General features: G+C 44.1%; 1 protein-coding gene across 1 annotated transcript in view; it reads right to left on the bottom strand.

The window, feature by feature from the left end:
• LOC311238646 (F-box-like/WD repeat-containing protein TBL1XR1) overlaps window positions 1-12063 on the bottom strand; it is a 70993-nt gene extending 58930 nt beyond the window's left edge. The window contains exons 1-2 of the mRNA XM_084326779.1: window positions 11896-12063; window positions 9673-9735 (exon numbers count right to left, since the gene is read on the bottom strand). The gene's annotated coding sequence lies outside the window, so the exon portion shown is untranslated. The remainder of the gene's footprint in view (window positions 1-9672; window positions 9736-11895) is intronic.
• Between the last annotated feature and the right edge of the window lie 469 nt (window positions 12064-12532).

The raw sequence follows: 12532 nt of genomic DNA, 5'->3' as shown, positions 1-12532 counted from the left end.
TTACAGGGTTATTTGTAGATACAGTACTGAATTTTACCATCCAGACACATGCAATTTGAAATGTGAATAGTGAATATAGAATATCAGGCCTATAAATTACCTTATCATGGCCATGTCATTTATTGATCGGGCCAAATCGCCTCTTTCCAATGGCAGAGTTAAATCTGGATGTAGTACCAACAGGCGCCCGTTACAGGGCAGCAAAGACCGCAAATGAAATCTACTGTAAGTACAGTTACTTTTGTATAATGTCCATAGCTCCGAAAATCTTTTTCAGATTGCAACGAATTTTTTTTCTAGACATTCACAGAAAAGTAAAGAAACAATATCCGTTGTGTTTTATGGCAATAACGCTGAGGTTTGTTCAACCCGTGAGATATAAACACGACTTCCATTGTCGGCGGCTGGGTAGTGTAGAAATTCCGACGTCCATCGAAAGCCCTGGGTCTCCTCTTTCTTTTTTTTTTTAAACTTTGGCCATTCCCCTGGCTCTTTAATACGTTTATCGCATTTATACTGGTCAAGGTCGACCGACAGAAACAGGCTGAAAGGGTTCAGATGGGGGGGAAGACACTCTGGGAAAGGCACGGCTGCAGTCCGGGATTCGAACTCGCTAAACCCCAGATCCGTGACGAGCACGGTTGTCCCCGGCGCTGAAATAGCGCTCGCGGTACGTGGTGAGCTACTGGAGCTCCCCTGGGTCTCCTCTTTCTTAGGACTACAACGATTTCATGAGTGCTTCTTCTTCTCACGTCGAAATCGTCCGTGCGCTGAGCGCCATAGTCGGGTTTTCGATCGTTTATCGTTTTTTCTTTTATTCGATTTTTTTATTCATTACAGTCTCACGGACCTCTGTGTATCATTGGGACTCATTCTAAGACGCCGAGAGTGCAATGCCGCCCGAATCCTGCTAGGTGGCAGTATCGCACACCCTTTGAAACCTTATTTCACACTGTGTGTTACATTATATATGGTCCGGGCGGAGAATTTAGACCATGCCAAGTTAATCGCTTCATCCGAGCACTTTGAAACGCGATCAGACAATTGGAATATTGTTTTTGGAATAACCCCGATCAAAGGTTAGGACTGTATGACATCAATTTCGTATGTAGTATTCAAAACGAATGCCGTTACTGGCGATCAAAGTATCAACCCCCCCCCCCCCCCCCCCCACTTTCATGCATTCATGATGAAACATAATACCTATTATATACCTTTTATTTGGAAATAGTAACGTGTCCAGGCGAGCATGCGAATGCCTTTAGCAAAATTCACATAGCGCTCCATAACGCAGCTTCCAGGAATTAGCCAGGATCACTGTGAAACTATACAATATTCACCACGGGATAACACGCAAACGTATACACAGGGAACAAAATAACTGGGCGCCCATCGCCAAATGCGTGTAGATTTACCGTCTGGCGTCTAAAAATAATAGTCTGCCCGCCAGCTGGCGTGTAATTCATATCGATACTCTTATTTTGAAAATCCTGTGCGGGTCTCATTGCCGCCCCAAGCGCAGATCCAGTCATAATATCTGGGCTCCGGCAGCTAGCAACGTTCAGGTTAATATGATACTCTTATTTTGAAAACCCTCTAGCAACTCCGCGAGTCATATGATATCCGCCCAGTCCGTGTTGTTTCTTGAAAACAGAGCAGCGTTGTAAACAGAGCAGCGTTAACACAGCAGTGCGCCTACAGGCGCGAAATAAGTCTGTGATGTTTTTTTTCTTCTCACAATGAGTCCAATGCAGCTACATGCTTTGCACCGTCGCCATTCCTTTATGCCCACATCGCCCGAAATTAACGTTTATGTACCAATCACTACAATGTTAACGTCAGCTAACAAGCTAATCCTGATGATCAGACGAGGCAGAGCCACAGTAAACAGCACTGAGGAAAGGGAAATGGGGGGGGGGGGGGGGGGGGGGGGCACTCTCCCCTTCCCTGTGTGTGTGCGTGCGTTTGGAACGACGACGGAGTCACTAGTCAGGACTCAGGACAGGAGTATATTATAGTAAACTGAGGATTACTGAGGATGGACAGATAATGTTGATATTCAAATATAAAAAAATTTGAGAGGAGTGGAAGTTTGAAGACAGACTACAATATGATGCGGGGGTGGTGACTGAGTTGAAACACAGTGTGTGTGTGTCCCGACCCCACTTCTATGTTTCAATAAATTATTTGCATTTAAAACTATTAACGCTGACTCATTCCTTCAGTCCACTCAAAATTATGCTAATATTCCTTATGTTGTTTATGATATTAATTGAAAATAGCATATGAGAGTATTATATGTAATAATAACACATGGCGATATACTAAAAAGCTATTTATCATTTTTGGCTAGTAAAAAATCTACCCGGCTGGTACTTTTAAAAATCTACCAGCCAAATGGCTGGTAAGTCAAAAAGTTAAGTTTGTTCTCTGCGTATACATGACATTTTTTTACTCTTTTTTACATGTTGGACGATAGATAGTGACTGTCAAATGAGCCATAGTATTGTCTCCATAGCTATAATATAGAAGATAGATATAGCCCTGCAAACATCGTGACGCAGTGAAAATCCCTATATTTTAAAGCGTGGCCCATTGACTACAAGGATGGATAAAACGTCTGGCACTGAAAGTGTTAATACGGACTGTATTGATCTATTTATGACATGAAATAAATCCCGTACCAGTACCGGGCCTAAAGACAAATCAGCATTGCAGGTTGAACAACCATGTGACTGAGGAAGCCATCAGGTGCTGAGAACACACACACACACACACACACAGCAGTTATGCAGGTGCTCCTTCCTAGCACCTAGAAAATCCTCCTTTTTTCCCATTCCCTAACTGTCTAACATGCTTTTATGTGCCAAAATGCGGAAATGCAAGTTGCGTTGCTTTGATATCTGACACGTTACATGTGGCTCTTGGCATGATATTTTTGTATTAAAGAGGAACTACACCCAAGTTCACAAGTCATACATGTTATTCCCGTGATCTAAGACAATCCAGAAATTGTAGTGAACATGAACAGCTCTCTCCAAAATCAAAGTCTTTAATTAAAAAGAAAAATTATTTGTGATGTCATCAAGTATAAAGTCTGAAGCTGCTTTGTAGACAATGCTTCAATGATGGAATTGGGAAAGATGGTAAAGGTGACAGAGCACCCAGGGGAATGTTCAGAGTATATATGTACTACTTTAGAAAAGAAAAAATAATTCTGTGGGTCTATAAAATCACTCCGCCATGCAGCTCCCGACTTTATACATGATGACATCACAAGTTTCAGTCTTTCTTCTCTGGTTTCTGGCTTTGGGAGAGTAGCTCATGTTCACAAATATCGATTGAACATTCCTAGGCCATGGAAATAACACATTGGAATTCTTAACCTGGGTGGTGTTCTCCGATACATCCTTGCTGCACGGCACACAACAACTACAAGTGAGTAGATGTGGTCAGAGGCCTCTCTGTGTCAAGTCAGTCCATATTTACTACTGGTCCAGACAGGGTAGCCCGGGATTAATGGGGTTAAACCAGATCCTCACCTGATTCTCCCTCCGTTGGGAGAACACCAGGGCTGTACAGTGCGACGAGATGGTCGCGAATTGCCCCTTTAATTGGCCGTTGCGATTGGTAAATATTATCTGGGGGCGGGCTTGCGAGTAGTGCTTTCAAGCCTTGCATTCGCATTTCACTCCTAAATTATCCAAGGCGTGTGATGACGCGATGCCGTCACTCACGCGAGCTGAGCAGTGAGCACTCAGCAGGTATGATCAGCGGGAACAATCGACTGAGCACTCACTCTGATAGACTGGCTGATTTAGCTATGAAGAAAAGTAAAGTTAGTATCGCTTCATATTTTCGACGCGTTTGACCTCCTATAGTGAGCCGAACTGAACTGAACTCAAGACACACGGAGAGAGCTGCGGCGTCTGCTGCGCCTCCTCCTCCAGCGCACCCGTGGCTGTTGTAAACACTAGTCTGACACTGGGACCTCGGTGAGCCTGCCAGCCGCTAGCTACTGATATCAACAAATGCTCCAGCAAGTCTATAGTAGTGCATGATAGCTCGCGTTAGCTTACTGTTCAAAACGAAACGTCCCATTAAACTAAATAGTTCAGATAGCTCCTGATATCAATGTCTTATAACACTGACTCGATGCGTATTCGAGCTGAGGGCACGCTGAATATAGTCAATAGGGCCCAGCTGCAGTGCCGGAGAATCCTGGCCGTAGCTGGAGGCTACAGTATAGGGTCCAGCTGCACCTCCGGAGAATCCTGGCCGTAGCTGGAGGCTACTCGAGTAGACACAGACAGTGGAGCTGGTTGCATATAGCGAGCATTTTGACTTATTGCGTGGTGGCGATGTCTCGCAGATAATACAACTACAAGTATGATTATATAATATATATATATTTTATTAAAAAAAAATGTATATAAAATAATTTTTTTCTCTTTTTTTTTAAAAGAATCAAAAACAATCGATATAAATAATGGTAAAATTGTTATTTAAAAATGTGCCCCTAGTGAAAAAGCTTAGCGTACAGCCCTGAACACACACACACACCACATCTGACATCAAGAACAGTCTAGTGTCGCAAGTCATGCCACTTGCCATGACCTTGAACCCTTTTTTGTTTGTAAAGTCTATATACGATGAAATGTAACAATGTAAGCACCGTCACCGTCAGCAACCTTCGGTGGAAATCAATGTCTCTGCAAAAAAAGAAGAGTGAAACTGAAAATATAGCGTTGAAAGTACCACACTCACCTCCCTTCTGTCACACGTCTCTCTCAAACACATACTGTAAAAGCATCAACTGAGCTCAATTTGTGCGCTACATTCCAACCTTAACTCCCTGCAAGGGGCCTTGAATGCATGTGGTTTGGGAGGGGGGTGTCAACTCCAACAATCCACACGGGGATGTCGGCCTGACGTGTTTGTCTAAGAGCATCACGGATGGAGAGCTACTAACCCCCACGTACAAACATAACACACCCAGGGATGGATGAAAGCAACTACATCCACATTGTTTACATACCGTTTTTGCAAAACAACCAGAAAGGATGGAAGCACTTATGTCCACATACAAACGATTACAACACCCTGGAATGGACAAAAGCCACCAGATCCACATACAAATGACTACAGCACCCTGGAATGGACAAAAGCCACCAGATCCACATACAAACGACTACAGCACCTGGAATGGACAAAAGCCACCAGATCCACATACAAACGACTACAGCACCCTGGAATGGACAAAAGCCACCAGATCCACATATAAAAACGACTACAGCACCTGGAATGGACAAAAGCCACCAGATCCACATACAAACGACTACAGCACCTGAAATGAACAAAAGCCACCAGATCCACATAAAACTACTATAGCACCTGGAATGGACAAAAGCCACCAGATCCACATACAAACGACTACAGCACCTGGAATGGACAAAAGCCACCAGATCCACATACAAACTACTATAGCACCTGAAATGGACAAAAGCCACCAGATCCACATACAAACTACTATAGCACCTGGAATGGACAAAAGCCACCAGATCCACATACAAACAACTACAGCAGCAGCATAAACTACTAGATGCTCCGGGGCATTGGTGACACAACAATAATAATAATAACTGGACTTTGAAGAAGTCTTTATTCGTCATGCAGTGACACACACACACTGCATTGTGGGCGGCACACACACAATTTGTTTTGGGTCGCCGATGAGATTTAGTCTCTGCGCTTGACCCATCCCGCCGTCCTTCCCCCCAAGGGCAGCCAGGAGCAGATCAGATCAACAAGTCAGCCAGGTCAGGAATAATGGTCGCCCAATGTGGGTTTTTCAATTGCCGATGCTCATATTTAGAGAGCAGGGCGGCCAATATATAATGCTGATGTGTTTTTTTTGCATCTGATAAAATACAACAATTTAATTATAAAATGAGACACAAAATTGTTGATTTAAATGAACATTTATTTAACACTAATGTTATTGTCTGTGTGTTTGTAGATCTGCATTGTCTCTGGAGTGCACTTATTTTAAATTGTTCACTCACATTGTACAGTCTGCTGTCTGCTCATATCATCTACCAAGTAACTAATGTTAGAGGCAACAACGATCTTGATAGAGCGGAGATTCTGTTCTGCCAATCCACTATTAAAACACTGTGCCAAGTTAGTTTGGTGTATTGAAGGCAACACACACACACACACACAGAAATAGAAATGCAAGCACACAAGTGCAAGATGTGTCTGCAGACATTTTTTGTTTATCAGCCTCGTGGGCTCAGTATCTCAAAACGTCAAATATTGGCCTGGATCGAGCCCAGCTCTCAGCATTGCTACCAGCTTGGTTGGTCGTTCATATTACTGACACAATTGGCAGTGTTAGGGGTGGGAAGCTGGTGGGTGGGGATCGGACGTTGTGGACAGCGACTCCTACAGGTCGGTTGGTGCGCCTGCGCAGCAGAATCAGGAAGTAACGGGGGCGGCGTGTCCCTCCCATGCATTGCAGACCCTCGCTGCTGAGAGATTGCGCTGTTCAGGTGAAAAGATGCGACGGCTGCCTCCTCGTGTACCGGAGGGGACACGTGATGCAAGGCTTCGTCCACATTGCAGCCGGCCAGTGGGAGGCATGGCCTAACAGCGTTCGAGACAGGGGAGGGTAGAATTGGACAATACGAAATTGGGATGAGAGAAAAATAGAAAATGGGAGAAAAAGTAGATAAAAAAATATATATTGGCCTGGATCGGGGGCGGCTGGGTAGCGCAGTGGACTAAGCACTCGCCTACCACTACAGAGACTCTGGGATCTAATCCAGCTGTCAGCGGTACCTCCAGATTGGTCAGTCGTCCCTACTAACACAATTGGCAGTGTTAGCAGGTGGGAAGCCGGTGGGGTATGTGTCCTGGTCGCGTGAATATTAAAGGCAACCAACTTGTGTTCAGCTTTTCGTTCAGCGTTTCTCTGATTGGCCACACGGCCAATCAATCCACTAGCACACGCCCTTGCGGCAAGAGAGACGCGGCAGGCAGAAGCGCTGGTCGAACCAGCGGTGTTCTGTTGTGTGACTGTACTACAGCGGTGTTCTGTTGTGTGACTGTACTAAACTCTTCCACCACATGACCGACATTTGACATACAGTACACCTCCTATCTATGTTGGGATTATGTTTGGTCATGACAAAACAATAAAAATCGCTACTGTTAGTAAGCTGCCACCACCCACTTCAATGACAGAGCTCTCATATTTGCGAATGCATAAACTATATCTTAAATTATGGCGATGTGTCTAATATGGCTGTCGCGAAGTCATTGATAAGCGACAGCCATATTAGACACATAGCCATAATTTAAGATATAGTTTATGCATTCGCAAAATATGAGAGCGCTTGTCATTGAAGGGCTTCCTACAACGGAGGAACGGCCGCTGCTGCTGCTGGAGCTGAACCGAGTCAAGCCGCGGGCGGCGCACGGAAGCCGGGGAAAAAACAACCGCGTCGCCCCGCTGGCTCTTCATCAAGCAGCCTCCACAGCTCCAGTTAACCTAATTTATACCGTAATGAATCATTAAAAAATATACCGTTAACTGGAATATGTTGTTTCTTTACACATATGTTGGATTATGTAATTGGGTTGTCATGACAAAACAATAAAAATCGCTACTTTACATCAGGGTGAACGCTGTTACACTGCCACCACCCACTTCAATGACAGAGCTCTCATATTTGCGAATGCATAAACTATATCTTAAATTATGGCGATGTGTCTAATATGGCTGTCGCGAAGTCATTGATAAGCGACAGCCATATTAGACACATAGCCATAATTTAAGATATAGTTTATGCATTCGCAAAATATGAGAGCGCTTGTCATTGAAGGGCTTCGTTCTACAACGGAGCACAGTCGCTGCTGCTGGAGCTGGACCGAGTAGAGCCGGCGGCGGTGCACGGAAGCCGGGGACAAACCACCGCATCGCCCCGCTGACGTTAAAAACGCGAAATAACGTTACAGCTTACAGTTCCACACTGATGTACAGTGACACCCAGAGTTTCTAGTTACAGTAGTGACGCGCGAATCGAGATAGTCCTAACACTGTAACAGTGTTTATTATTAAGAGTCAGATAGTCCTAACAGTGTTTATAGTCCTAACACAGTGTTTATTAGTAAGAGTCAGATAGTCCTAACAGTGTTTATTATTAAGAGTCCTAACAGTGTTTATTATTAATTAACGTCATAAACGAACTACCAGATGTATTTTCTAGTTCAGCGCATTTCATAACTGTATGGGCTTTGTTTATACATGTACAGTGACGAGTGAATCTACTGTTGGTTGTTAAAAACGCGAAACATAATAATCAGTCAGCAGCGCTCCACTGCTACCGCAGCCCAACACAAGTGCGTTGGAACAGCAGCCCAACGGTACACAAGTTGGTTGCCCGCGCTGCCGCGCTTGCTCCTTGGATTTCATTTGGGACGTGGGACGGCTGCGCTTGCCTGCGCGTGGGGGCGGGGGGGGGCGCGGCCAATCAGAGAAAAGCAGAACACAAGTTGGTTGCCTTTAATATTCACGCGTCCTGGTCGCTGTAAACTGCGACTCCTACTGGTCGGTCGGGGCGCCTGTTCAGCAGGGAGGGGATCTGGGGGAAATAGCGTGAACCCCCGCACGTGTTACGTTCCCCCAGTGAAACTCCTCACCGTCAGGTGAAAAGAAGCAGCTGGCGACTCCACATGTATCGGAGGATGCATGTGGTAGTTCTACACCCTCCCAAGGCTGACAGTGGGGCAATGCGCGCAGCGACCAGTAAGGGAATTGGCATAACGACTAAATTGGGATGGGTGAAAAATACAGAAAGCCTAAAAATAGTGGGCGGCTGGGTAGCGCAGTGGAGAATGCACTCGCCTACCACCACAGAGACTCTGGGTTCGAATCCAGCTGTCAGCGGTACCTCCGGCTTGGTCAGTCGTCCCTACTAACCAAAATTGGCAGTGTTAGCGGGTGGGAAGCCGGCGGGGTTATGTGTGTGTCCTGGTCGTTGTAAACTGCGGTTCCTACTGGTCGGTCGGGGCGCCTGTTCAGCAGGGAGGGGATCGGGGGAAATAGCGTGAACCTCTGCACGCGTTACATTCCTCCAGTGCGACTCCTCGCTGTCGGGTGAAAAGAAGTGGCTGGCTGACTCCACATGTATCAGAGGAGGCATGTGGTAGTCTTCACCCTCCCTAGGCCGACAGTGGGGCAATGCGCGCAACGACCAGGAAGGGAATTGGCATAACGACTAAATTGGGATGGGAGAAAAATACAGAAAAAGTGAGAACAAAAAATAGATAAAAGATTAAAAAAAAAGCCCAAAAATAATAGAATAAACATTAAAAACAAATATTGGGCTGATTAATCGGCCTATCACTAGTCAGGAAGGCCATGTGTGAACCACTCTCCCACATCGTCTCTTTGGTCAGTTGACAATAACATTTGACATGAAACACATGCAGTCCCTTTCTCTGCATGACTCCTTTTCAATTTGAGGTACTGCTTACGCTGAGAGAAATCTCCTGCTTAATCGAGTCAATCGTAGAAGGATTCAGTGATGAATGATAGGGAAAATGCATACATGGTAAAAACATGCGAGAGTTGATTGACATCATGTGGATGTATTATATACTCACCATGTGAGTTGTCTTTAGATGCTCATCCTTACTCCTCTATCTCAAGGAAGAAACTCTGAGCTTCTAGGAGAAAAGGAGAGGAAAACGACTTAGTTAACACCAGCTTACAATTAAGGATGTCATACACTGGCAAAAAGGCCATGTTCTACCCACAGCATATAATTAATACCATCACAAATGTTTCAAGGAACACAAAAAATATATACATTTCATATTGACATACTTAACATACTTTCTTAATTGTGGATCAAATTAGTTATGTTCACTATGAGCAGTATTTCTGTTATCTGATGCTTTCAGACCAATCAGCATCTCTGAGAAATGCACAGGTCAAGTCTTAGGTTTGTGGGCTTGTGCTGCATTCATTTATGGTTGGAGGTGGGAAGTCTGAAGTGGGAAACAAGTCATCCCCGACCTACGTGTGTTTGAGCTACAATGTTGGAAAAACATGGATGTTTGCGCTAAACTTTGTGTTTAACCAACTACAGTATTGGTATGCCGATTGGTCTGAAAGCATACAAAGTTGAAAATAAAAAAAATTGTTAAATTCATACAACCATATACGCATACAATTTCCGACTTCCTAGTTAGAATTGAACACATATTTGTTAACAAGGTCTTGGTTCCATAGCACAAGGGTAATGCAACAGGAGTTCTTCGTTCAACCGAAGATAGCAAGGTGGATGTTTAAATATCGGATTTGGTATCACATCGTCTAACTGTCAAATTTAATGGAAATCTCAGATGAAAATGTGCCAGTGAGTGAGTGAGAACCCAGACATAGGAAGGCCTTATGAGCAAAGGGGTGTGTCACTACACAATCAGAGAAACTGGGTCAGCAGTGTAGAGGCCAAAAACACCAGTGGATATTTGTGCTGCAGGCCAGTTAGCTAGGTGTAACTTTTAAGCACAAGCGGATACAAAGAGAGAGAGACTTGTATATTACAAGTACCGGTGATGATTGTGGGTTTTGAGGAATCTTATCTAAACTAAAAACTGTAGGTTGAGTCAGGCCATGGTATGGGTTGAATTAATTCTGCCTGAATGAGTTCAAATTCGTCAGTGATTCAGAATTACTACCAACTTAGGCTAATCAACTGAGTTAACAGTGCTTATTAGTCTTAAGAGCAAGTGGCTGTTTTTCATCAACCTAAAGCTAATTAAACTAATCTACGTCATCTTAGATTTGACTCTTTGTCGCCAGGTTAGAAAAGATGGGTAACGTTATATATGGGGGTGGGTTAAACTGAGCAGCCACATGCATTGTCTACTGCATTAAAGTTATGTCACCATCATGTTAATTGATCTACCGGTAGCTAAACTAGCCAGGTAGCATGGCTCGCTAACTCCTTGCGGAACTACAAAGCCCATCCCCCACAGAGGGTGCTGGTGTCGGGGCTCAGACGGCAGCCAGCGTGGTGCTCTCGGAGCTAGTAGGAGGTAACGAGCTAACGTTAGCTAGCGGTCAATACTCGCCGGGACGCTTTGCTCCTCGGAATAGCTTAATAAGTTAGCATTGACTTGACACATGCGAATAAAAAAACAACGTCCCCACTAATCTTTAAGTGATACTACTCCAGCTTTTACAAGTTACTGTTATATAAGCGTGTCAACTGTCAATCATAAGGGGGATGTGTTGGCTACCATTTGCCCCACATGTCATGAAGTAGTGACTGAATGGAACTTAACGTTAAGTTAAAATGTACGCTGGATGGGGAAATCCGATGGGAACATTTTAAACACCAAATTAAGTTAATTGGTGTGTTAACCCGGTAGCATTGGCAAATGGTGCCAGAGCCTTTTGCCCGAGGCATCCGCTTAGAACTAACGTTACCGGAGAAGGTAGCAACAATTAAGTTATAACCAAAAACGTTAACGTTTAGCAATCCACCAGCCGAGCTAACGAGCCGAGCCCATCATCACTGCATCACATGCCGGGTAACGTCAGGGGGCTTGTTAGAGCTGGAGATGGGTCAGGTACAATAAATAAGTTAGCTAGCTAGACATGTTTTGGTATTGGTAATAAATCATAGCTAATTTCAACCACCAAACAAAAGAAAAACAATCCATGATAATTTTTTTGCCAAGTATATCTGGTGGCAAAGTTAGCTAGCTATCATTCAAAGCTGGCTAGCGAATTGAGCGTTAGCTAAGTTAGCCTAGCTAACGCTAGCAGGCTAAGCTAAGTTAACCGACAGTGGTCTCGTAATCCCGCGTACCTACTTGTCTTAACCTTTCAATAGACAATTTCTTCTGTGATCCTCGTGTTTAAATCAAACCATGTTATCCCTCTGTATCGATTGCGAGATTGATTATTTCAATCGCACAGAAATTGATCATATTCACGTTAAAGCTAAAGACACAGAGCTAGGCGCTTCGAAGCCAGCAACGGCTCCAGAGACATTCAACACAGTGCGGTGACTTTCCCTACAAAAATGAGCTGCCTGTAACGGTACTGTATTATTTCCAAACATCAGTCACTGAAGCCGCGTATGAAGACACTCGCGACACAAATGTACAATATGTTCGACCACTTGCTGAGAAAAATACAATAAACTAGAGACTCTACCAAATGTTTTTAAATATCAATATTTTGAACCCATATTCAATAACATAACAACTATTCTTGATTGTCAATCATTTGCTATTGATTGCAACATATATTTTGGAATACACCCGAGTCAAATTGTGTTTAACAATAAGTATTGTAATTAAAACACAAACAACTCACTGTCTGATAATTGAATAATCCCTTCCCTTGTAAGTAGGTTGGTCGTAGTTAGCTCATGATCCGTTTCATAGCAAAATGGTACCATTCCCTCGCCATTCGCCAAGCTCTAGCAATCAGCCGAAAAGGGGG

The sequence above is a fragment of the Notolepis coatsorum genome, assembly GCF_963971535.1.
Source record: "Notolepis coatsorum genome assembly, chromosome: 13".
NCBI lineage: Eukaryota > Metazoa > Chordata > Actinopteri > Aulopiformes > Paralepididae > Notolepis > Notolepis coatsorum.
Note: the sequence above shows the minus strand (reverse complement) of the source record. Positions and strands in the feature narration are given on the sequence as shown.